The sequence below is a fragment of the Callorhinus ursinus genome, unplaced genomic scaffold, assembly GCF_003265705.2.
Source record: "Callorhinus ursinus isolate GAN/ISIS: 27379988/994484 unplaced genomic scaffold, GSC_fseal_2.0 scaffold6, whole genome shotgun sequence".
Taxonomy (NCBI): Eukaryota; Metazoa; Chordata; class Mammalia; order Carnivora; family Otariidae; genus Callorhinus; species Callorhinus ursinus.
The window spans coordinates 65,595,471-65,623,038 of NW_027397068.1; the positions used below are offsets into that span (position 1 = coordinate 65,595,471).

Genomic DNA, 27,568 nt, shown 5'->3' on the forward strand with positions numbered 1-27,568 from the left:
TAGAAGTGTCTCCAGGCCAGAGGTCTTAGCCTCATACCAGATACCGGTCTGGGCCCACACACACTTGTGGATTTTATCCAGCTTCGAACAGGCCTTGTCTTCTGGCACTGCTCCCATGCTCTCTGGTTCTTTCTGACTGTCAAAATAAAATAAAATAAAATAAGCTTTTCTTCAGTTGAACTTCTGGAGCATTTACAATACTGTGAAAATGCTAAATGAAATGGTATGAAATAATACTGGTTGCCTTTATTTAAATTGTAATGGAAATACATACTTTTTTCAAAGGGCCTGATCCAAATGTGGAAAGAGTATTTTTTGAATGTGGATTACCTGTCTATTTTGTATCTTAAAGGCCATGCCCTCAGCCTTGGAGCCAGTGGTCTTCCCCCAGGCCATTCAAAAGGTGCCGCACGTCCCAAATGTGATCTGCTTCCTTCCTTTGACATGGCCTAAACGTCCCCTATTCAAAAGAACTCATCTCAGCGTGGAAAGGGCAATTTACAGACATCTGAATTATACCCATTAATTTAATTTATATCTGTTACACAGTTATATCCAAAGAAGAGTGGTCTGAGAGAATACGACTCAGAAAAGGTAAATGTGTTTGGGGTAGAAGGAGGTAAGAGCCAGGAGCAGGGAAAGCAAACCTGGGCAAAGCCAGATAATAGGGACAAAATAGGCAACCTGACAATAGGGAGGGCGGGGACCCTAAGATGCTGAGCAGAAGGAAAGTGGGGCTGGTGTTCAGTGTCACCAACCTGAAGTCACAGGCACCGAAGTTTTAAATGGCATCTGTATACCGATGACCCCCCAATTTATATTTCCATACAGACCCTTCCTATTGCTTTCAGTTGCCCGCTCGCCAAATTCATTTGGCTCTCTAGATTGGCATCTCAAACTTAACATGTCTAAAACTGGACTCTGGGACTCTCTCTTCCCCCAGACCTGCGCCAGCTGGGGTCTTCCTATCTTAAGCAAATGATAGCTCCATACCAGGGTTCTGGACGCCAAAGCCAGAGACTCAGTCTGGCCTCCATTCTTTCTCTCACTCCTGGGACACCAACTATATCAGTAAATATGTTGGCTCAAACTCTCAAATACACTGAGAATGTTACTCCTGGTTCGAGCACCATTGGTTCTCACCTGGATTGTGGAAGTGGCTTCCTAATTGATCCCTGCCTCTCCCACCTCCCTACCCACACTCTAGTCTATACTAATCAGTTGTAGTGAGCCTTCTAGAACAGAAATCAGGTTATGTCCGTCCTGCTCGAAACCCCCAGTAGTTATCCACTGTACTCAGAGTAAAGGTCTATCCCCCATTGGATGGCCTACGAGGTCCTACACAACTTGAAGCTCTGCCTTTCCTCCTCTTCTCCTTCTTGTTTCCCAAAGCATCTGTTCAGCCACGCTCACTTCCTCCCTGTTCCCAAATGTGCGCGGGACACTCCTGTCTTTGCACCTGCTGCTATTGGGGGCTGTTGTATGTCCAGAATGCTCTTCCCCCAGAAAGCTGCTTGTCTCCTCACTGTCTTCAGGTGTTTGTTCAGTGTCTTGTTCTCAGGTCACCTCGTCTGATCGTCCTACTTTAAAGTTCCACTCTTGCCCTTGTACTTGTCCCCATTCCCTGCTTTATTTCATCTCAGTACTTGCCACCATTTGACCTTCTCTCTGTATTTTACTTATTGCTTATCCTTTATCCCTTCACTTTCTCTACTAGAGTATAAACTTCATGAGGTCAGGGATTTTTGTCTCTTTTGTTTACTGCTATGTCCCTAACACCTACAACAATACCTGGCCCATTGCTGGTACTCAGTAAATAGTTCTTGGATTAAAAAAAGAGCTGGTGTCCTAGATAATCTCTAGACTCCTGTCCAAGTGACTGAGTTTGCCTTGCTCGTCTGTGACCCAGTCTTGGCCTTACACCCTCGTCTCCCTGAAGGAGGACTTCCCATTCCTGGGAGAACCTGAGGCTCCATAGCTCTATTACACCACCTCCTCACTTGTCCTGCCCACCTGGAGCTTTGCCAACTGCCTGAGCCGGTTGCTGGTCACTTCCTTGTCCCTGCTCAGTCAGCCAGTTGGGGTCTTCGACTGGAGCCTTCACTCACAGCACTCAGGCTCCCTCTGCCCCCACCTCTCTGCACCCATCCCTTGGTTCAGACCTTACTTGTGCTCATGTTCTTACTTCTCCCTTAAACAAACACCCCTTGCCCTCACCAGTTGCTCATCTGAAATTTTGATATATTGGTCAACCCCGGTCCTGCTTGAACATCCATTTTTTTTCTCTCCATAAACTTCTTTTTTTATTATTATGTTAATCACCATACATTACATCATTAGTTTTTGATGTAGTGTTCCATGATTCATTGTTTGTGCATAACACCCAGTGCTCCACGCGGAGCATGCCCTCTTTAATACCCATCACCAGGCTAACCCATCCCCCCACCCCGCTCCCCTCTAGAACCCTCAGTTTGTTTTTCAGAGTCCATCATCTCTCATGGTTCATCTCCCCCTCCGATTTCCCCCCCTTCATTCTTCCCCTCCTGCTATCTTCTTCTTCTTTTTTTTCCTTAACATATATTGCATTATTTGTTTCAGAGGTACAGACCTGTGATTCAACAGTCTTGCACAATTCACAGCGCTCACCATAGCACATACCCTCCCCAATGTCTATCACCCAGCCACTCCATCCCTCCCACACCCCACCACTCCAGTAACCCTCAGTTTGTTTCCTGAGATTAAGAATTCCTCATATCAGTGAGGTCATATGATACATGTCTTTCTCTGATTGACTTATTTCGCTCAGCATAACACCCTCCAGTTCCATCCATGTCGTTGCAAATGGCAAAATCTCATTCCTTTTGATGGCATAATAGTCCATTGTGTATATATACCACATCTTCTTTATCCATTCATCTGTCGATGGACATCTTGGCTCTTTCCACAGTTTGGCTATTGTGGACATTGCTGCTATAAACATTGGGGTGCACATACCCCTTTGGATCCCTCCATTTATATCTTTGGGGTAAATACCCAGTAGGGCAATTGCTGGATCGTATGGTAGTTCTATTTTCAACTGTTTGAGGAACCTCCATACTGTTTTCCAGAGTGGCTGCACCAGCTTGCATTCCCACCAACAGTGTAGGAGGGTTCCCCTTTCTCCGCATCCTCACCAACATCTGTCATTTCCTGACTTGTTAATTTTAGCCATTCTGTCGGGTGTGAGGTGATATCTCATTGAGGTTTTGATTTGGATTTCCCCGATGCCGAGCGATTTGAGCATCCATTTTAATAACTCCTAGTTATACTTCAATTGGCTCTGCGCAGCAGGCACATAAAAAATGATTCTAAGGTTGCATTCTTGAGAAGGTGGGAAGTGTGCTTCAGGATAATCAGAATGTCATTGTTCTGAAATGAGTGATGAACAGTGTGTGTGGCCAATTCTCCTGGTGGCTTCCATGGACTCTCATGGGGGAGGGGGCAGTGCTAGATGGGGAAGGGTCTAGTGCCTGCCATTTCTCATGTGGTTTCCCCAGCTCTAACCATAACCCCAGAGCCCAGGGCTCACAGAAGCTTCTGGGGGCAGGAGTGACTCTGGAAACTGGAGGTTGTCCTTAGACTATTTCACAACACTTTTCTCCAGGAAAAAGAAAAAAAAAAAAAAAGCCAGCCTCATTCTCTTCATCCCCAGTATTACATAACCTAACATTTCCCTTGCTGGTTGAAATGAATATCCTTTCTCTGCCTGAATAAATAGGACATAAACTCTTAGGATAGGCTGCTTCCTCTGTGTAAGCGCTTCTGAGGGATGTGGCTGCTTTTGTTGGTTTAATGGTGGCCTGCAGCTCGCTGCTGGCTCAGGCCAGGTCTTGCCTCAGGGATCCTTCTGGGACTGTGGATTCTGCCAGAACAACTTTTAAATGTCTCAACAAGGACCCACTGTGGCAGCCACCGGAAGGTGGCTCACCTCGAGATGCTGGGGCCGCGCTTGGGCCGCTCCCAGCTGGAAATCTACTGTTGCTCCTTGCACACGTCTCCCGAGGGTAGAAACCCCGCAAAAGGCACCCAGAACGGGCGGTTTAAAAACCCCAGAGTTATAAACACAGCCATATCAAACACAGCCCAACACAGCCTTTACAGGGCAACTGTTTGCTTGATAACTTGGTACAGATCTTCCTCTACCCACAATGGGGTTAGGTCTCAAGAAACCCATGCTAAGTTGAAAATACCGTTAAGTCGAAAACGCATTTAATACACTGGTCCATCTCTTTCGTTTCCTGAAAGACTAAGCGTTCATGGCGTGAAGAGAAAGGGTTGGATCTCTTTGGCACGAAGTCCGTGTGTTACTCATTCTGAAGTCCAGGAGCTGCTTCATATCGCAGTTGGAAATTATTGAATAGACCTTAAGTTTTGGAAATTGGGATCCCTTTGGAGTTTTACAAGTAAAATGTTCCAAAATGAGAAAATGACTATCCCAAGTTATTGTAGAAGAAAAGTGCAAATTGCAAAACTTTATTAATTTGGTAAAAGGTGCTAATTTTTTTAAAAAAGAGTTTATTTATTTGAGAGAGAGGGAGAGCATGAGCAGGGGGAGGGGCAGAGCGAGAGGGAGAAGAAGACTCCCGGCTGAGCAGGGAGCCTGATGCGGGACTCGATTCCAGGACCCTGGGACCATGACCTGAGCCAAAGGCAGAGGCTTAACTGACTGAGCCACTGAGGCGCCCCAAAGGTGCTAATTTTGAAAAGGAAAAGTAATCATTTAGGCAGTGTTACAATGTCAAAGAAACAATAGTATATGTGGTAGCATATTAAACATTCCATTTACAATGTTAAGCCCATTCTTTTGCAGTTTTTTTTTTAAAGATTTTATTTATTTATTTGAGAGAGAGAGAGAAAGAGCAGGGGGAAGGAGCAGAGGGAGAGAGAGAGAGAGAGAGAGAGAGAGAAGCAGATTCCCTGCTTAGCAGGGAGCCCGACATGGGGCTGGATCCCAGGACCTGGAGATCATGACCTGAGCTGAAGGCAGACGCTTAACCAACTGAGCCACCCAGGTGCCCCCTTTTGTAGTTCGTAATCTCGCTTAGGCTTCTTAAAGAATCAGATGAAGTTTGTAGACTGTTCTCAGAAAAATGCAGATGTGTTCATGTATTCAAAAGATTGGATATGATTTCAGGGGTTTCCAAAAGCCCCTGGAAGCATCCATGTGGATCTTTGTTTTAGAGAGTGGAGTAAGTAAATCAGTAAAGGCTAAAATGATTTTATGAAAGTGAAATGTAGATGTACAGTAATCAACCAAAATTTATTTATAAGGAAAATGATGTTAAACACATTGCCCAAGTGATGGCACAAAATTGTACTCTTATTATTATCTATTTTAAGCACATTTTACACTTATGGTGACCTAGTGATCCACATGCTTGCCTTTTTTTTTTTTTAAGATTTTATTTATTTATTTGACAGAGAGAGACACAGTGAGAGAGGGAACACAAGCAGGGGGAATGGGAGAGGGAGAAGCAGGCCTCCAATGGAGCAGGGAGCCCAATGCAGGGCTTGATCCCAGGACCCTGGGATCACGACCTGAGCCGAAGGCAGATGCTTAGCGACTGAGCCACACAGGCACCCCACATGCTTGCTTTTTATATGCTATTATCTTCCCATTTAACTTAATGCTCAAACTGTGCAATTTAAATGTCCTGTCTCTAATGTAATCATCTATTTTTGTTCCTTGTTTCCTATGTTTTATTTTTCACTTCTTGTCCCATTTCAAGGACTGTGAAGATATTGGGGCTTGGGGAAAAACAGTTTCCAGTATAGATTTTGACACTGTAGAGGAAGCTTTTCCAAACCCAGACAGGGATGTACTTGGGGATTGGGGCTGCTCAGTGCCCCTGTAAATGGTCAAGTCCTGCGGTTCTACTGCTTAGAGGGCAAGGTGAAGGTAGATGACAGAGGGATGTGGATTGGAGATGAACAGGCCTTTCTGTTCCTTCTATTCAAGTTGAAATTTGTTTGAATGAAAAAAAAAATCTGTGTGCCCGACACTGTGTGAATTACTGCCATTGGGTTAGACCCATTCCCAATCAACTGCAGTAGACTGGAGGTAGGAGGTGTGGGAGATACATACATAACTGGGGGCCAGACTGAATTTGCCATTCCCCTGAGAGTGTTCTCAAGTGTTCAGCAAAAGTATGTTTCAGTGCTGATGCATCAGTTACCGGGGTGTCCTACAAGTCATCTGAAGTGTCTATCTCCCTTCCTAGTTACAAGCTCTTCAAGGTCATGTCTATTCATCCTTGTCTGGCAGGAGGAGATGCTTCCTAAGGGCTTGTCAGAAGGGAGCGGTGCAAGCAATGTGCTGTGGGGACTCAGGTGGGTGAGAACAGGGTGATGTTGAGCAATCACGAAGGGCTGCATGAAGAAGGTGATCTTTGAGATGAACCTGGAAGAAGTGGTAGGATCATAACTGATCCAGATAGGGAAGAGGCAGAGACCAAAGGCAGGATACTGGACGTAGGGAAGGAGGCTGCAGGATCAGACCTCAAGGCTGGGGAAATGGGCCGGGACCAGATTAACAGGGAGATAGTGAGTGGTTTGTATGACATTTGGTCTTGTAGTGACACGATGGTGTTGATTAGTCAGGAGAGTAACCTGGTGAAGGTGCGTTCAATGGGTTGGAAATGGGAGAGGCTGAAGGCAGTCAGACAAGTCTGGACACCACTGCCCCGTCCAGCTGAGAGCTGAGGAAGGCTTGAGTAGTGCTATGGAGAAGGAAATAGAAGGGATGGAGGCTGGAGATATTTTGGAGGTTGAGTCTGAAGTTATTGCAATCCACAGTTCCCTAGAATAAGCCAGCCCAGGGCAAAAATAGGAAGAAAACAATAACGACGTAATATTTTTCTCACCCTGATCTCCCTCGACTGTTCTACAATCTGCAGTCCTTTGAAAAACCTTCCTTCCTGTAGTGCCTGGTGATTGAACAGATGCTATGGTACTTGCCACAGGTGCTGAGCATCACTGCAGGCCTGAGGAAGCAACCAAGGTTGGTCAAGGGTGTTGCTGCCGGTGGCCATCGGAGAGCAGGACCCATTTGCCACTAAGGGGGCTGGCTGGATCCTCAGGTGGGGAGTACTCCTCACCCCTAATTGTCATCTGGTTTAGGCATCAAGGCTTCCCTTTGTGCTTGATGTCTTACAGGATCTTTCGTCAGCCTTTAATGGCAACCTCCCCTTTTGCTATGTTTCAGGTGTCTGTGCTCGTTGCACAGCTAATGAACTTAGTGACGAATTCTGTGCCATACTTAAAAATCGTTTTTCTCTGGCACTGGCTCCTTGAGCTTGGATGAAATCTGTGGAGTTCTCTTTTCTCCTTAGAAGTACATTACAGTAGTTGATGAAAATAAAGTATTGGAAGGGCTACGCCTCTCTGAATCCTAGCTGAGACTGCTTCTTTCTGAGGATGAGTATGAGAATTTGTGGATCTGTCTGGCTACTGAGACTGATGTGGTCAGGTGGTAGTTAGAAACTGGTATTTGGGGAGAAGGAAAACCCAAGGGGCAGGGTTTTGGGGGAGTAAGAAGGGTCAGCAGAGGGAATAGCTTTTCCATTTGAAATCATTGCATTCTTCAGATGTTATTTCTTTTGTCACCTTGATAAATATGAAAGCCCTTTTATTCTCCTAGTAGAATTTTTTCAACAACTATTTCTTCACATGGGATGTTTGAGGCTTTATATATATCTTTTTGTATATAAAGAAGCAGCATGTGATTTTTGAAGGCAGGTTTTTTGAGAACATTTTAAATTTATATTCATCATTATTGGTTTCAGGGGTAGAATTTAGTGATTCATAAGTTGGATATAGCACCCAGTGCTCATTACATGAGGTGCCCTCCTTAATGTGCATCACCCAGCTACCCCACCTTCCCCACCCCCTCCCCTCCAGCAACCCTCAGTTTGTTTCCTATGATTAAGAGTCTCTTACGGTTTGCCTCCCTCTCTGTTTTTATCTTATTTTATTTTTCCATGAAGGCAAGTTTTAAAAGGCTTTCTAAAGATGAAGTTTAATTGAGTTTGTTGATAATTTTGCATAAGTTTCTTCTGCCTGAACTTGTTACCTGAACAAAGATAGTCTTTTTTTTTTTTTTTGAGAGAGACTATCTTTATCCCCATGAACTTCAACTACAGGGCATCAATGTTGAGCAAATGACAGTAGAAAGAGTCGTCAGGCATTGGTCATATGAAGACTCTGTTTTCAAATATCCAGGACCTGTACATTGCAAATAGGACTGCTGGATTTTGTGCCTTCTGCTACAAAAACTAGCAGCTGTGACCCAGGATGAGTGTTTTAGTTATACTCTTGAGGGGAAGGAACAGAGACTCCCCTGGATATCTGGTAATAAGGGTTAGCGGAGAATCTGTGTGCCGTCCACGACCCCACCAGCATAGTGGCCAGTGCAGCTGTAGCTGGACCCTGCCATGTGCTCAGGGGCTCAGGGCCCCTATTTGTTCACTTTGGCTCACTGGGTTTCTCTTTGCCTGCATAACTTGACTTGCGAAAGAGCCTTTGCTTACTATGGTCTCCGGTCTACCCCAAGACATCCTTCTTGCCTGTGTGCCTCACTAGTTCAGTCTAGGTTTTCAGAATTCACACTCTGGAGAGCTAGAATGTGATTGGTCAAGTTCATCTTTTCACATTAGTTCATGGCTTTGGTCACTGTCTGTCTTGGTTAGTTTCCTATCCCTCGTCCAATTAGCTGTGATCTGAAGTGGGGTCTGAGGGTCATTGGGATGTGACTTGGTTGTCTCAGAAACAGGACAGGGGAGGAGCTGGGCAATTTCCCTTAGAAAGATGAGTAAGTGGATGCTCAGGTTCTGACTGGTATCTCAAGGCAAGCAGAATTTCAATTTTGGTTGCTCTTCATAAGGAAAACCGGAAGCTCAGAGCTGCTTGTATAGTGTGATGGAATCCGGATAGTGTTTAAAGCAGTGCCCAATAGAAAAATCTTTGCTAATGAGGACAAGTGAAGAATATGGGCCATTAGCTATGTAACTGAGTCCCAGTTGAGTCCACTGACATCTGGAGTGTTAGACAAAAACACACACTCCAAATAAAAAACCTGATTTTTATTTTAATCCGAATCACCTGGGTCATAGCAGGATTTTGCTGGATCAGTTTTCTGCTTTGCTTTGCTTGTGGAAACCAGGCTGTTAGTGGCTACTTCTGGAATGAGAGAACGTATTAAAAAAAGGTTGGAACCTAGAAAGATTTCTAGAATAACATTATAAAGCTTTACTTAAATTGTTCTTTTCTTCTCCCCCCCATTATTCAGTCTAATCTAATAACAGTGAATACAATTTAATTAGAAAATTTTCCTCAAAAGAGATTTTTTTCCTATAAGAAAGCACAGAATATTTTAAAACAATGTTAGTCTGAGCCTACGTTTTAATTTTTTAGCGAGCTCAATAGAATGATAAACTTTAAGATGATTCATAATAATATTTCTATATCAATCTATAGAAATTTTTCTTAGCCATCCACTGATAACCTCTCCACATTTTCTCCCTGTGATACATAGAAAACATGTGTGTTCCCTAGTGTGGTTTTGATTCTGCAGTGGGGTGTTAAAAACTTGGGTGCTGGGTGCCTGGGTGGCTCAGTCGTTAAGCATCTGCCTTCAACTCAGGTCATGATCCCAGGGTCCTGGGACCGAGCCCCGCATCGGGCTCCCTGCTCCGAGGTAAGCCTGCTTTCCCTCTCTCATTCCCCCTGCTTGTGTTCCTGCTCTCGCTGTGTCTCTCTGTCAAATAAATAAATAAAATCTTAACAACAACAACAACAACAACAACAAAACTTGGGTGCTTATGTCCTGAGTTTGAACTTTGATTTCAGCTATAATATCTTGGTACAGGTGCTTAATCTTGGCATCCTATGGTTTCCTCCTCTGTAAAATGGGGTTGCAGTAGTACTTACCTCACTGGTTTGTTGTAAATTTGCTTAAAACAGTATCTGACTTCTAGTTTTCATCCGGAAGACATTTGCTATTATTATTACTCTCCCCCCATTGAGAAAGCACATATTGGAATGCAAACGAGTGTCAACAATGGTCTTTTAAGTATAACTAATCTAATGTAAATTTTATAGGAATTTTATGTTATACATTTATATTTTCTAATGAAAAGAAACTAATCTGTAACCTTCAGTTCAGAATCCAACAGATGTTCTATTTTGAGAACTGTTGCTCTAAGTGATTTTCTTTTCTGTATTGATATGTACAAAGGATTTTAACAGGTAGCTAAATGGTGTTTGAAAAGCATAGTTCATTCTGACAAATAAACTAATTGAAGGATTTAATTAGTTTAGACAAAAATATTTTACTTCCAAGATGTTTAAACAGTTCAAAACATCTTATTAAAGAATTTATCTTTTGCCAGAAACCATAAGAAAAATAATAAAAAGCTAAAAAAACCCCAATATTGCATTAATATATGTGATTGTTCTTTCTGTAAGTGAATCTTGTTGAAATTTTGTTTCTTAAACCAAAATTAAATACTGTACATGTTTGCTAAAATATGCCCTCTTCTACGTATTCTGCAGAAATTAATCTCAGACAAATTTGCATATTCAAATTATTTTATGGGCTAACTCACACGTATAAGGAAGATGGAAGATAGTTAAGATCCTTTATTTCAATAGGTTTTAAAGTGTTGATTATGAAAATTTTGATTTTCAATCTTTCCTAAGACTGTTTAGAGCTGCATCTCCTGTCCTAAAGATGTCAACTTGCACTTAGAGATTCTAGAAAGCCCAGTAGCAAGATAGACTCCTTCACCTTCTCCTCTAACATTCTCACTTCCAGAAAACCAGCCTCTCCTAAGTCTTGAAGAGTAGACAAATCCAATATGTTAAAAAACAATCTTTTAAAATACATACTCTGTAAAACACAGCTGACTTTGTAAGCTATTAACATTTTTAATATTATTTCCTTAATTTCAATATCACTTCTCAGCCCATTTTCTACTTCAGAATGTTTATGTCCGTGTAAATAAGACAAAACTGCATGAACTCTTAACTGGCTGCAGGAAATGGCAGACAGTTTATGGAAAGATCAGATAACAGAAAGAATGGCCTAGGAGTTGGAGGGAACCAAGTTAAGCGTCTGCAGGTTAGCGAAGTCAGGAACCTAATTAATCAGTGTGACAAGAAATGCAGAGCCGGTTGTTGAGTCAATGGCTGAACTAGAAAGTTACGGAAACGCTCACAGAAGACATGTCCTGAGTCCTGCTCTTAGCTGTAACTAATTTTGGATTAGCAAAATTTATGTGCTGAATGAATGCTTTATTTTTTTTTTTTCCAACTCGACATGCCCGCCTAGACTTCAAACTTTATTAGCAGTGAAGAGAAAATCAGCTGGGTTACATAAAACATTTTCAGGCAGATTAACAAATTACTTACCCCTTGTTCAACGTCTGTCCTGATCGAAGGGCTAAGAAAGTTAGAATCAGGCCTCGTGTGGAGAAAGCAAGGCCACCCCCTCCTCTATTTTGTGCAGATTTTCCACTCCTAGTCAAATGGTGGTGCTAGTTCTTTAGTTTTGAGTTGCTGCATTTCCTAATTTCATGGTCATAACAGCCTCCTGTCTCCTGCCTCAGAACGGATTTCACCAAAACTGAAAATGCAGTCTCCATGCTCAGAAGCTCCTTAACGGGTTCGGAAGGTTAGTCTTCCTTTCTCTTGCCCATTCTGAACCATAAGAAAACAGTCTTTGAGTGACATTCTTCTCCTCAAGTAGGTACTCCTATTTCTTTTTCTCAACGTAAGTTTTTCCTTTTTGCTCTATGTGCTACTATTTACCAGCATGATGTAACTTCAGAGCTTCCCTCTCATGTTAAAAGATGTTCATTTTTCTCTTAATGCTCCAGGGATATTTTGCAAAGTTGCTGGCAAGCACTTATGGCGACGTTAAAATGTTGAATCTAAACTTGGTGCAAAGTGGAAACTCACTTTTGGAATAATATTCAGCTGAGTCAGAGGGCAACACAACCACCCTTTTCTCGGCACAGCACTGACAGGCTGTCTGCCTGCCTCAGATAACGTATGCTTGTTGGATCCAGCCCTCGCTAGGAGGTACTGTATTGTCGAAATGTGTTGGAATGTTAGAAGTTATTAATTGGACGGTTCACAGGCTAGTATGAACGTACTACCTGTTTGCTTAATCTTTGGTGGCGTAACTTATGTTGAGTTTGAACGAGGTAGTCTGAACAAGCCAGTATTTGTTTCCCGAAGGCAGTCCGGTTTTCTGAAAAGCTATGCAGTCTAGTAATACAAAAGTGAGACAGACGGTCTTTAAATTGCCCTGTGATTTTAGTTAGACAAGTTCTTTTTGAGTCCTGCGGCCTCAGTTTGCTCTCACGTGAAAAAAACTAGCGGTCAGTTTTCTGCAGCCGGACGGTGTGTACGTTAGTGCCCACCACCCCCCCCATATGTGGCACTGTGCTACTTGAATAATGATGTGGCAGTCACAAAAGACAGGGCAGGATACTTTCACTTTGGTTAGAGGAATTGCCACACGTTTCAGGAAATGTGTGTTGAGTTGTAAGTTTCATGCTCTGTCAAGAGGGTAACCAGCTTTTGTTCTCTCGGACATGCTCGTCGAAGCCAATGTGACTTTTTTTTTTTTTTTTTTTAATCAGGGTTGGGCTTTATCAGGACTTGGGATCATCCCACTGATTCCTGTCCAAATTTCTGTTGGCTCTATGGGCCAGATCTAATAGGCTTGCAGAGCAACTCCTCACACACGAGGTTGCTGGGGGAGTCATCTGGTTTTGAATGTGATATATATAAATGTTATATATGATATATGTTAATGTTGAGAGTGAAATTATGACTATGAGATAGACGTGTTTGCATTTGATCTTAAAAAGCTCTGAGAGCCAAAAGAAATGAAATTGGATGGGAACTTCTGAGACCAAGGGTTCAGAGCCCATTTCTGCTCTATATAATTCCTTCCTAATTTCTCAAAAGCAAATGTTTGCTCCCATTTTGTGACTAGCTTATGAAGACTGCCCGCTAGGCTTTGACATGTGTGGCTATAATTTTGATTATAAATAGAAGGGTCATATTTACCACCAGGGTATTTTTCTTAGACCCTTGCAAGTATTTATTTTGTTTTATTGCTCTTGACACTCAAGGAAAGGGATAAATCTCATGTGTCTTGAACTTGCTGCAAGAATAGTAAAAAAAAAAATGATCTTTCATTTAGATTAACTCTGACTTTTCATTCAGTTTAGGATTTAGAGCTGGCTACCTCCACCTGGCCCCCAATATGAATATAAATATTCATACTGGGTATCTGCTAAACATTTTTGCATAGTTATCTGTGGGTTCTTGGAGTGTTTGTCTATATTTGTTCAGCCTGGTTGGTCAGAGCAACCTCTCGGGCTGAGGGCCGGGTGGTTGGGCTTCAGTTTGCTTTGAACAGTGAACAGTTCTGCTCCATGGTAGCAGACTGGCTACAAAGAAAAGTAGCCAAGAATGAGAGTGACCAGCTCTGAGTAGACCAGCCACATCGTGAAACAGTCATAGCATTATGTTTTATTGATGTCGGTTGAGATGTGGTCCTGCCCACCCAACCTCATCAGGGCTGTTCTCCGTAATTAATCCCCTGTGAAGCTCCCTTCAGCAGGTGTAATAAAGTGCTGTTTTTAAAGGCAGGTCCTTTACATGTGGCTTTTGATGATGGTGATGATGATGACGGTGAATTTGCCTTCTGGGCGGCATCTCAGTAGACTTCCTCTGGATCATTCCCACTGGACAACAGCAAAATCTTGCACATCAATGACTTTTATGGCTCTTTCTAAGAAGCATAATTTTTCTCTCTGAAAGCATGTGACTCTTTTAGAGGATGAAGAGGCTTGCACTGGCTATTCATCCATAAAAATATTTTGCTAGAAAGCTTATACTTCTGCTTGGGTCTTCCATAGCAGTAACTCTTTGGTGAGGATGCAGACGTTAATTCAATTCAAATCTCCAGGAGATGTCAGAGTCCAAGCCATAGTGTGCTCTGCCCGCCGGCCACCCCCAACCTATAGGGTTCATTCCTGGTCTCAAATGCCTCACCTGTGAAGTCAGGAAAATAGGAGTAGCTACTGGGTATAACTGTATGGAATAAGTGAGGTGAAGCCACTCAGGAAACCGCTTGTATTTTTCAGGTGTTAGAAACTCAATATGACAAAGTCACTTAAAAAATTATTCATTTATCTGAGAGAGAGAATGAGAGAGAGCATGAGAGTGCACATGCAGGAGGTGGGGGAGGGGCCGAGGGAGAGGGAGAGAAGCAGACTCCCCGCGGAGCACAGAGCCTGACAAGGGTCTCCACCTCACAACCCTGGGATCAGGACCTGAGCTGAAATCGAGAGTGGGAAGCCTAACTGACTGAGCCACCCTGGTGCCCCGACAAAGTCATTTTTATTGCAAGCATAGTACCCTGCCTGGTAATAAGTGTTGGTGGAATGAATGACCAAACTCATGGTCAGCACCATAGCTGCTAGGAATTTGTGTCCATCTGGTTGTAACTGGGAACTTGATCTGGAAAAAAAAAAAGGGCAATAAATCCAGCCAGCTGGGTGTACCACCTGTAGAAATGCCACTGCTTTCGTGATGAGCACAAGGTATTGGAAGAGAAGCGCAGACACTTCCAACATCCCTCCCTCCATTCTTCCTTGCCTTTGTGTCTGTAAGGGTGGCCACATCCCTCTGTGAGAAGAGGAGCAACGAAATGGGTAAATTCTTGCTGAGATAAGTAAGTAAAAACTTGTTACAAATGCTTCACATTTGTTTTGATATCAAAAGCAGCATTTTTCTTGCTTGTTGGACTAGGCCTGAGTCTGTTCACATGTAGAGTTGTATGCTAACTTCTTGTTTTGTTTTTTTAAAGATTTTATTTATTTACTTGAGAGAGAAAGAGAGAAAGCATGAGCAGCGGGAGAGGCAGAAACAGAGAATCTCAAGCACACTCTGTGCTGAGCATGGGGCCCCACTCGGGCCTGATGCAGGGCTCAACGCAGGACTCGATCCCATGACTCATGAGGTCATGACCTGAGCCAAAACCAAGAGTTGGACACTCAACCCACTGAGCTGCCCAGGTGCCCCATGTATGCTAACTTCTAATTCAATGTAATGCCCAAGACTTGGGTTGGTCTCTCGCTCAGCAGCTCCATAACAACTAACTTAGTGCCCATGGGGTGGTAATAATAGCAATTATATTAGCACCTGAGGTTTAGGGAGCTCTTAACTTTGTGTAATATTTTTTATAGGGATTATCGCATTTAAGCCTTACAACAATGCCAGATGATAAACAATATTATGATTCCAAGTTTATAAACGAGGAAATGCAGGCTTTGCCAAGTTAGGTATTGTGTCCAACGTTAGACAGCTTTATAAGTGACAGTCCTAAGACTTGAAGATAAGCTTTTGAAAAACCCATGCTCTCAGCCATTACCTGATACAATGTTATTTTCTAGAGTTTTTGGTCCATGGGGCCCTTGCCTTGGAGAAGCGAGGTGAGCATCTGGGGCTGGCAAGAGATAATAGTACGCCTCCTCCATGCTGCAGTATCTTCGTCTGTAAAAGGAGAATAATGAATCTGACTTATGGAAGTTTTATGGCTATCGATGAGGTTTGATTAAGCAATGCTTTGTAAAAAGTTCAGTTTTGTAACATATGTTTTTAAATGGAACATATAAATTCTTAGTTACATGTAAAATCTTGTCACTAAGTGAATGAGAGTAGCTCTGGTGGGGTGCTATGAAATGCTATGAGACAGGTCACATATGTCCTACGGAACTGAGGGTGTGCACAGTGGTGGAAGTATGGATGGCCAAGCTGGTGAATATGGCAGGCGGGATGGGTGGGGTTTTGGGGGGGGTGACTTCAAGAGCCAGCACCTTACTTCTCTGAGTACTCCTCCTCTTGGGACTTCCCTGGAGTCTTCCAGGTGCTCTCTGACTTCTCTGAGTAGACAAGTGGCTAGAAGCTGTCCTAACCTTTCTATTCTAAAAGCCACAGGGATTTGTACTGGTCTGGAGCTCCATTTTCCTAACCCCAGCCTTCACGAGCTTAATCTGACTTCCCTCTCCTGTTTACCACTGTCTCTAACTCTCAGTTCTTTGGGGTTTCCCACTAAGAATGGATACAAATGAGGCACAGCCCCTTTCTTGCTGCCTGGAAGACAATACTCAGGCCCTTTGTGGGTTACTGCCGATCATAAGGGGGAAGAGACAGGCCATACCAAACTGACAGTTCTGGGGAAGGTGAAAAGTGTAGCGTTCCTTCCCTTTGCTGGGATAGTATGTTACCACTGGGTCTTTGGCATCTCTTTTTCCTCAGATCTCATCAAACTGTTCTCTTATCACATGGCCAGCAGCTAGCTGACCCCTCTAAACCTACCTCTTCCCCTAGGATGGTTCAGAGGAAGCCCACAAAACCCTTTCACAAGTAGGCAATCTGCATTTCTGAGATGTTTCTTCCCTCTGAAGTCCCTAGAAATGATCTCATTGGAGTATTTCCTTTCAGAATTTTGATAAAGACACCAGGAAATCCAAAGAAAATTTGAGTTTATCTCACAGAAAACATTAGTCTTTTGTACTCTCATTTTTATTTACTATAGCTAATCATTTGTTAAGATTCATTTTCTTAAAACCATGTACAGAAAGGTATTTAATAAAGTTAATCACATTACATGTAATAATCTATTTAAATATATTTCCCTTTAAAACTATGTGACAATACAGATATACATTTATTTTTGATCTGGATTTTTGAAAATCCTACTTGCGTCGAGTTTACACGAAAAGATATTTAGAGATTAGGGTTACTCAGAATCCAGTGTAGTTTAACGTGACACAGTCTGTAAAATTCTTTTCCTGTTTTATTTAAGGAAGAGTTAATATTTTAGTGCCCTGTTGCAGTTTACTAAGGTCTGTCCCAGAGTTTCTGCTCCTACACAAACCCAAAGTGCCTCAAGGGCAAACATGGGGTTTTTTATTCAGACTTGCACTCCTGTGGCTCGGGAGGTGTTGGGATCTACCAGGGGCTTGGGACACAACTGATGTGTGTAGTGGAGCCTGACAGGTTCTTTGACATTAACTATCAGTTACGGTCAGTAACACATAATACGACATAGGACTATTACATCGTAAGTGTAAGGTGCACTATAGACCATAATGTTCCAGAATGTAAGGCAGTAGAGTAGAACGTGCCGAGTGCTTTGAGAGTGATAAGCACCGAGGTGTGAAAGCACAAAGAAGGGAAATTATTTCTGGTTGAGGTGGGTGGGGGCGGGCAGTGACAGGGAGCAGGGGGTGGTGAAGGATGCCTTCATATAGGAAGTCTCATGTAGACATCTGCCCAGGAGCTTACAGGATGGGTACTGTTTACGCAGAAAGATGTAAGGAAAGGCAAGAGCATAAGCAAAGGCATGAGGAGAAGGTTTTGGGGAATCATTCAGCAGCTTGTAGGAACACAGGTGAGAAGTATGCCGGGAGGTGGTGTGAGGTGATCTAGGAATGGAGATGTAAATGCCACATCTTTGGACTTGGTAGTGCAGTTATTAAAGATTTTCGGGTAAGGCTGGAATGAGATACAAACTTAAGCTTAGGGAAATATTATGTAGGTAGATGTTTTCAGACAAAGAGTGCGTACATCAGTTTGGAGGTGATTGGAATACCTCAAGAGAGGAGTAATACAGTTTAAACAATCTTTTTGGATGTGTTTTCTGAAATCATGATTGCTTACGGTTGTAAGGAAGATTTTGTTCCAAAAGTGACTAGTGGAGAAAGAAGGTTGGGGGTTAAAATATATTACTCTGCCACCGATATGCTGAGTGACCTTAGTAAACAACTTGCAAGCTCAGTGCTCTGTTTTCCCAACTGTAAAATGGGCATGATAACTACCAAACTCCTATCAAAGATCCTATTGGTGATACAATGAAGGTTAAGTGATAGAACTTTGAAAAGTAACACACTTCATATATGTGTAAAATGCTATTAACTTGGAATACTTTTATAGCAAAATTATTTTATTTGGACAAGATATAGATTTAGAAGAAAATTGTTCATATTTCTATTAGACTTGATTAAAATTATTATAATTTGTTTCTAGGTATTATTTTGGTACTTTATATTGGGTACTGAACAAATCTTTTTTTTTAATGTATTTATTTGACAGAGAGAGACACAGTGAGAGAGAGAGAACAAAAGCAGGGGGAGTGGGGAGAGGGAGAAGCAGGCTTCCCGCTGAGCAGGGAGCCCGATGTGGGGCTCGATCCCAGGACCCTGGGACCACGACCCGAGCTGAAGGCAGACACTTAAAGACTGAGCCACCCAGGCGCCCTGAACGATTCTTTTTTAAAAAGTTTATTGTGGTAAGAACTGTTAACATAGGATCTATCCTCTTAAGTAATTTTAAGTGTACAATGCATTAGTGTTGACTCTAGGTCCAATGTTGTACAGCAGATCTCTAGAGCTTATTCATCTTACTTAACTGAAACTTTACATCTATTGTTTAATAACCCCCCTCCCCCCCACCCTTGGTAACCACCATGTCAGTCTTTGATTTTAGGCATTTGACTATTTTAGACACTTTGTAGAAGTGGAATCATGCAATACTTGCTTTTGTGTGTCTGGCTCATTCCACTTAGCGTGATAGTCCTTAAGGTACATACGTGTTGCCTGCTGCAGAATGTCCTTTTTTAAGGCTACCTGGTATTCCATTGTGTGTATATACCACGTTTTCTTGATCAGCTCATCTGTTGGTAGACATTGAGGTTGTTTTCACATTAAACAGACTATTTTGAATGGGGTTGCAAGGAACATGGGAGTGCTAATAGCTCTTCCATATCCTGATTTCAGTTCTTTTGGATATATATTCAGAGGTGGGACTGCTGGATCATCTGGTAGTTCTATTTATTATTATTATTATTATTATTATTATTATTATCTTTTTTTTTTTTTTTTTTTTTTGAGGGAGAAAGAGATAGAGCACGGGGGGGTGGGGTGGCAGGGAGGGGCAGAGGGATAGGGAGAGAGAGAATCTTAAGCAGGCTCCATGCTCAGTGCGGAGCCTGACTCCGGGCTCCATCTCACAATCCTGAGATCATGACCTGAGCTGAAAACAAGAGTTGGTTGCTTAACTAACTGAGCCACCCAGGCACCTCCTAATAGTTCTATTTTTAATTTTTTGAAGAACCTCCATAGTGGTTACAGCATTTTGCATTCTCACAGTGTGCAAGGATTCAAATTTCTTCACATCCTCACCAATACTTGTCTTTTGTTTTTTTGGTGATAGCCATCCTGACAGATATGAGGTGATATCCCACTGTGGTTTTGATTTGCATTTCTCTAATGATTAGTGATGATGAGCACTTTTTTATATACCAGATGGCCATTTGTATGCCTTCTTTGGAAAAATCCTGAGTCCGTAGCACATTTTTAATCAGGTTATTAGTTTTTATGTTATTGAGTTGTAGAGTTCCTTATGTGTTTTGGACATTAACCCCTTATTACATAGATAGTATGCAAATATTTTCTCCCACCCTGTAGGTTATCTGGTTGTCTTTTCATTCTGTTGATTGTTTTTTGCTGTGCAGATGCTTTTCAGTTTAGTGTAGTCTTGCTTATGTTTTTAATTTTTATTTTTTGTTGTTGCTGTTGCCTGTGCCTTTGCTCATATACATGAAATCATTGCCAAGTCCAATGTCATGAAGCTTGTCTTCTATTTTTTCTTCTAGGAATTTTATAGTTTCAGGTCTTACCTTTAAGTCTTTGATCCATTTGGAATTGTGTTTGGTGTGTGGTGTAAGATGACATCAAATTTTGCTTCTTTTACATGGAGCCGTCTAGTTTTCTCAACACCATTTGTTGAAGGGATTATTCTTTTCCCGCTGTGTATTCTCGACACCACCGTTGAAGCTCCATTGACTGTATACGTGTGGACTTATTTAGGGCTCTCTACTCTGTTCCGTTGTTCTATACGTCTGTCTAGGCCAATACCTTACTGTTTTGATTACTGTAGCTTCATAGTAAATTTTGAAATCAGGAAGTGTGATGCTACCAGCTTTGTTTGAACAGCCTTCCACTTCTGAGACCCCATTTCCTCACCAATTAAATGAAGGCATTGGATGTGGGGAGCTGTATGGTCCTCGTGCACAGACCATTTTATGATTCTATGTTTCTTGCTTTCAGCAATCTCCATTTAGAATGAGTTGAGATTCTATCATAAGAACAGTCAAACCCACAGGCATCTATGCTGAAAATAAAATAAAGACATGTCAGCATTCCATTGATTTAGGACTTGAGTTGGAGAAGAAGACAGTGATGTCTCTTGTGGCTGCCTAAATTGCTTTCTGCTCATGGGAATGGGGGAGCTGAATCCAGTGCTTCGAGGCTAGAGGGAAGGGAGCAGATTGTGTTTTCTATTTTCCTCCTTTTTCTTTTCTTCTGGGGGGAATAAAAGGCAAGGACATCAATTAAAAAAAAAAAGCAGACTCACTGGGGTGTGGGGTGGGGGGAAAGTCCAAGCACACTAGGTAATTTAATTTCAGTTACAATAAATCTCAAGTGATGATACTACACTTCTGAGAATGTTCCATGGTGGGCAATGCCTGGGCTTTGTATTTCAAGCCCAGAAATACAGGGAGAAGATGATATCATAATATTCAGCGTCAAGAACATTGTTCATACTGGTTTGTTGTTTATACCTCCATGTCATGGAGGCTTCACAAACCAAGCAAAGAGGTACTTCAAATCTACTTTGTGAAGGAAAAGACTCATAGAAAAATGTTTTCTAGGAAAGGAAAAAGTAGAAAGCAAAGGTTTCCTGCTTATGGCATTCATGTTGCCTAAGCAATATTAATGTTGAATATTAATCATTCAGACCAATTCACAAATTATTCACATTCAGACTACGCAGGGCCCTTGCTTTACTTTCTTCACACCATCTGGATTCTATCCATTTTACTCCTCCCTCAGCACTTGGAATAGAAACGAGATTTTAAATGTGCCAATTTTCTACTTGTTAGCAACCGTGGTAATATGTTCAGTGAGAAAGGGATTTATATTGTTAAATGGAAGGAGATTTTTGGATTGTTTAAGGCTTTAATTTGTTGATGGGATTCTTAGAATCCACTACCATCGATATTTGAGGATTGAGTACATTAGACAAGTTTGTAGACTTACAAAAGTGGAGCTAATGAGGGCTGCACTTGATTTTCTTATCCAACCCTTTAGTTCTAAATTTATTGCCAATTTTATTTATCAGACTTATTCTCAGGGGAGTAGTATTTGCTGTGGCCACAGGGAAACATCTGTGAGCTTAAACCTTAAAGGCAGTTAGCCAGTTAGAACATTTGGCATCTGAGGCTTACATTGCAGAAGAGAAAAATTAATCAAGGCAATCCGTAAAAATATTGAGAAGGCAACTAAGAAAAAATATTCTCTACTCAACTGAAGTATTGAGTTCATGTGAATTAAGAAATGTCAGAATACATAATGAATCAACTAGGAGTGTCATATTATGGCAAATTTGGAAGTTGATGTCAATCTCTACTGCCAGGATTTATGGTAGATTATATAATGGAATCCTGAGTTCTAAGAGATCAAAGGAAAATGCTGGCTCTTTCTTCATCCATTTTCTTAGGTCAAGCCTACCCAGCAAGAAGCCAAGTGGAGAGTTGAGCAATTATCTGAAGTGGGCAGTAGAGACAGCCAAAACCAGATAAAACACAACCAGAATGTCACCATGGAGGGAAAATGTGGACTGAAAATAGAAGGGATGGGGGTAGAATGTCAAACAATTTGGTCAGTGTCCACAGTTCAGATTCACTGGATAACAGCCAATTCCTTGCTTCATATAATTAGAACTGGGGTTGAAGAAATGAGTTCATTACCAAGGTTGTTGCATGTTTGTGCAAAATTTCTCTGTATCTGTGTTACTATCTATGGCATGTTTAATTCTGAGTATTTCCAGGAATTGCATTTCACTATTTTGGATTACTGGGTTGAGGTGGTTGAGGAAGCCCATATAATCTGTAGATTAACATGGAGAAAAATTGTCTTTTATAGATTAATTGAATATTATATTTAATTAGTCCTCCCCCCCAACTCCAAGCATATGCTTATGAATTTTCCATTGAAAACCCTGGTATTCACTTACTTTATCATTTCCTCATGAAGCAATTTCTGTATCCCCTTGATTTTAGTAGAACATATTAGCAAAGCATACAAGTCCCCTATTATAGGATTTGCATTATTTTTGGTTAAAAAAAAAAAAGCATACCAAAACCCTAGATCAGTGTGGTGCTTTTTTCCTTTTATTTGATGTGGAAACCATAAGCTACTTATTCTGAGCAGATGTTTTCTAGACCTAAAATATAGTTATCAGCCCATTGGTCCCTATAAATCTGCCCTTGTATACCTGCTAATCCTGAAGACTCCTTAATTCAATGTTAAGCTTTCCATTTGTTGTTTTTTAAATTGAGAAAAAAATTCATAAATTAGGTTCACTGCTGTTTCAAATTAAGAAAAAATAATTTTTCACTCTCATATCCTGTTCACTTGAAGCTGTTGTAGAGCAGTTTTAAAAAAAGATTTATTTATTTATTTGATAGAGAAAGCACAAGCCTGGGAGGGGGGTGGAAGAGGGAGAGAGAGAAGCAGACTCCCCGCTGAGCAGAGAGCCTGATGCAGGGCTGATCCCGGGACTCGGAGATCATGACCTGAGCGGAAGGCAGACGCTTAACTGACTGAGCCACCCAGGTGCCCCTGTTGTATAACATTTTAGAAACAAAAAATAACCCAGGGCCTCTTTTCAATAGCTCAGTTTGATGTTTGAAATCCACAGTGAAATCACCCATGAATATTCTCGAAGCATTCCAAGGGAATCTACTGGAATATTTTATAATAAAATAAAAATTTAAGAAGAATTTTTCTTGCAAGTAAGGATTAAGAAACCTGTTTTATAAGTAATAGGATAAAGGTATGTATTAACTGGCATTGCAAAATTCCTTACTTGTTCTGTGGAGTGACTGCTTTTCCCATCATGTTAGCAACGGCTGACCCAGTGGTAAACCCATACCACATAGCCGCAACAGGGGCAACTCTGCTGTTGAACACATATATGAGAGACTGTGGGCCAGGACCTTTTGCGCTAATGGCAAAATCAATCTACAGAAATGGAAGTAGACCTGAGTCGAACCTACGGACCTGAGTTGGTATAGCTGATGGTGGCATATGCATTCTCCACAAATGCTTGCTAATGGTGTTAATGGTGAACAGCTTCTGCCCTGCTTAGCTTTGCAAAAGAATACGATCAAGGAATTTGACCTGAACAGACAAGCAAAATATTGATTCTTCAGTGCCTATTGATGAATGAGACCACTTTGATCCTTAACCAACTTGTTTCATTTAAGTGAGAATCAAACCAGCTTTAACCAAGGAAATCTTTAGAAACGAACTATACCATCATTTCGCTCCCTGTTCAAAACAAAATGAAGAAGAAAGCTAGAAAGACTTAAGCACAAAAACTTCTGCACATTGTCCAGGACTGTAATACCTAATCCTAGCACAGCTCTTTTCAAGAAAGGATGTAGATATTAATCTGAATTTTGAATCACCACTGAGGTATGTGTGAACATATTAGTTTCTTCTTTCTCTCTCCTGACTTCTTCCATGAATACATAAAACCTAATTTGGCCATTCAGTTTGGAAAATGATTTTTCATTTAATTTCTGTGATTATCAGGCATGTATTGCAGGGGCTTAGCAGGATACCTGCTACCTTATGAACACTCCATATGTGTTTCTTGAGTTGAAGTGAAGGGTACAGTCTATGAGCTATCACCAATTAAAAAATCCCCTGCATACACTGTGTGATCAAAGTTTCTTCCCATGTTATCAGGGTGGTTAACAAATTTATCTACAATACTCAACAATTCACTCACCATAAAGAAAACCCAAACTTTTAAATTTTTTTAAAAGCTCTTTTGTTTAATTCTTTTCCCCTCAGAGCTTTACCATAGCTGCTAGCAAGAGAAAACACTTCCCGATTTGAATTTCACAACCTCCTTCCCTTGCCAGTTGTATAGTGCTAACAAGAAACAAAATGTGTATATCTAATTTAACCCTAAAATAGGAGAACATCTTCAGAATATAGACTTTGTATATTCAGTTACCTACCCCAAAATAGAGACATGACTCTTATATTCTCAATCATCAAGAGACATTTCTATTGAATGTAATTATTCAGAGTGACAAGTGACGGTATCATTAGGGGAAAAAAAGCCTATTATGTGGACCAGTAACCATTTCACTTGTATTTGTGATCACCAAGTAATCACATCATTTTTTATTTAAATGTAAAAGAGAAAAATAACTTACTGACTTTCAAGTCCATTTCTCATTTCCTCCGCAGAGTATTTCTAAACTAGGTGGCAGACTTCTTAAAAAGACACACATATATTTCAGTGAAAGTACAGGTTGTCATCATTGGCTTGACAACGAGAGAGGCTGTGTATTTATTTAGCCGTTTGCAAATCCAGTACCAGGCATGTGATATAAAAGGTTAAAATGCTCTCTTATTTGTAAATACCATGCTATCCTTCAAAATGGTCAAAAGCCCAGGAAATCTGAGTCAGTGGAGTAGTACCGAAAAATTTATGTAACCTGCCCGAATTGCAAGGGAGGGCTGAGACGTGGGACACAGGTCTGTCTGCCCGTCGGCTACCGGACGAAATCTGATTTCACTAGGGACCAAACTGACATTCAGGAAGATAACTTCCTCCTTGTAGACCTGGCCTGTTTTGATGAATTATTTCAGGAAACCCTTGGTTGGACCTCGTCTACACTGCCGTACAGGAAATGAAGATTTCGAGGCAAAGACTTGATTTGGTGACTAACGAAAATGTTTAATAATGTCACCAGTTCCAGGCTTTTCCACTGTCCTCAAAAGTGCAGTGGGACTGGTCAGGCCAGTCTTCCAAGGACGGGGACGGACAACTGTTTCTGGGCACGTGGAACTGTCCCCCTCATCAGCAAGGGCACGGCTGCCTGCAGGCTCTTAGAAGCACCGCACAAACTCCTCTGGCTTAGGGATTTTAAACAGCACTCATTCTCTTCCTCAATTCACAGTCTGAGCACCTGTGAAAAGAACTGTCACGTGAATCGCAGAACTGCGAACAGGGTGAAGTGCCGGGGCGTCCTACTTGCCAGGAGACCGTGCCTGTATGTAGCTATTTGGCAGCTCAGGGCAGATGGCTAGTTTGGAGAGCAAGGAGAAAGACAAGGAAGAAAAAGGGAGGAAGGAAAAGCTTTTAACAAATCCAAGTCCTCTCCCCAGCTGGGGCTGAAGAAAGTAGAACCAGTGCAAATCATTGGGAGTTAGGGTCCTATACATGGTTTTTGATATTCAGCTTCCTTTCTCAATTTTGTGTGTTTCTACACACTGGTCAGTCTCTGGGTGGTCTCGAGTTTCTCTTTGTACTTTGAGGTCCTGGATTCAAAGTTGGTTATTCTGGGAAGGCCTAAGGTTGTGCTGTTGCTGGGACTTTGATAAAGGTCGGAAATGAAACCATGGGGATTCTAGATGCCATGGAACCCGGGGCTTCTTGTGCATCTATCTGAATAACTGTGTCACTTAGGCGATAGCACCAGAGTCATACTCCCCCCTTTATATTGCTTTTCCGTTTGTTAACAGCTCATAACGTCAGTGTTTCTGCCACTGAAATGTATTTGGCTCTATTGATATTAAATGTTGGTCTTGTGTAGAAAGAATCAAAGGGCTAAAGAATAAAATACATAAACTATATGTAATTGCTTTGCTAATTAAGGTTTATGAGGTGCCCACATGTAGACATTGATACATGCATGCATTCTTTCTTCCTTTCTTTCCTCCTTCCTTCCTCCCTCCCTCCCTCCCTCTCTTCCTCTCTTCCTTCCTTCCTCCCTCCCTCCCTCCCTCCCTCTCTTCCTCTCTTCCTTCCTTCCCTCCCTCCCTCCCTCCTTCCTTCTGTCAACTCTCTAACTACAAAAATCAATTCTGCCAAGTCCTATTTCTTTTATGATTTACTTTGCTCATTCCTAGCATAGTCAATTTAGTCAAGTAATTAACATAATGACAGTAATACTACCTCTATATTTATTGATCACATTTTCTGCTAGATATGGTGCTTTGCACTTTACAGAGAATAGCTTATTTAGTCATTATGATACCTCTAGGAGTGGGTATCATTATACCCATTTACTAGGGAAGCAGACCAAGTCTTAGAGAAATCAAGTAACTTGCTGAAGATCATCCAGTTAGTAAATGATATAATAAGATTTGAACCTAAAATAGTAAACTCAAGATCTTGGCCACTGTAAATATTGATTTTCAGGTTATATTTGCAAGCAAAGGCTTAGATGCTGAAGGAAGTAGAGAAGCAGTATAAAGAGGAAAAGTCTCTTGCCTTAAGCTTATAATCCACTAAAATGAGGCTTAAATCTCCACTGTGAAATGATATTTTTGTCCCCCTTGCATGGGACAAATTCTTATGATTTCCTTTTTACTGTCAGGAGCTCATCCACTCAAGTCAAAAACTCCGAGTCTAAGCCTTTACAGGGCATGGGCAGAGACTTTTCTATTTTTCCTTATCATATGAGTACATTTTCCTGCCTGCAAATGACATTTAATAGAGTTGCCTGATTATATCTGGATCAACTTTACTTAGTAAAAAGACAATAGGCAAGGATTCGCTAACCAGTGTCTTAATATGTTGAGTTCAATTCCCATTCTGACTTCTCTCCCACTAACGAAAATGTTTCTACCAGATTTGATCTCAAGCTAGAGAGGTGAAGGAGTTCTTTGATCAGTATACCATAGCTATACCAATTGGGTTTGTTTTGCTAATTAAGTTTGACATAGATTAATGGTAAACATTATTTTGGACACATATGAAGTAAAGATGGCAAGAGATGACTCAGATGTAAAAAGACTGGCAGGGGGAAGGATAATCCACAAAATTGGTAAATCACTCATAAATAATCAAGAACTGAATACAATGTAACAATATGTGTTCATTTCTACTAATAAATAAGCTATCATTATGCTCTCTTCACTCTCCATTTGGGTCAAATTATTTCTCTGCTCTATTTCCACTCCTACTGATACTTATTTGCTGTAATTTCTTCCAGTTTTGACTCTATCTTGTGGCTCTAATCTTGTCTCTAGGTAAATTGCAAGCCAGTAAATATGTTCCAGTACTGTTTATTGTAATTCTTGCCTTTATGCCAGGTGTCAAGAGAAGGGACTTCTTTTATTAATGTATCTGTCTGGATATGTGCTAATAGGAGCCCTAATACACTTTGATTATGGTTGGTTGAGTCTGACAGATTCGGTTTGGTTCATTCAATTTGTTTTGGCCTTTCTACATACTAACAATGCCACACAGCTAATTATAGTAGTTTTCTACTCATCTTGTTGACCTGACACATAGTAGCAAATGGACCAGAATTTTCTATCCAGTTTGAAGCTATATGTATACAAGA

The 27,568-nt window shown here is 41.3% G+C and overlaps 1 protein-coding gene across 5 annotated transcripts in view; it reads left to right on the forward strand.

Annotated features, from left to right (window-relative positions):
• The first annotated feature begins 11,549 nt into the window (after positions 1-11,549).
• Positions 11,550-27,568, forward strand: part of ESR1 (estrogen receptor 1) — a 393,382-nt gene continuing 377,363 nt past the window's right edge. Inside the window, exons 1-2 of one of the 5 annotated variants that reach the window (XM_073894109.1) lie at positions 11,550-11,785; positions 11,916-12,120. The gene's annotated coding sequence lies outside the window, so the exon portion shown is untranslated. Of the gene's footprint in view, positions 11,810-11,915; positions 12,121-27,568 lie in introns of all 5 variants that reach the window. The other 4 variants (XM_073894110.1, XM_073894108.1, XM_025866343.2 and 1 more) reach the window with 4 other exon arrangements.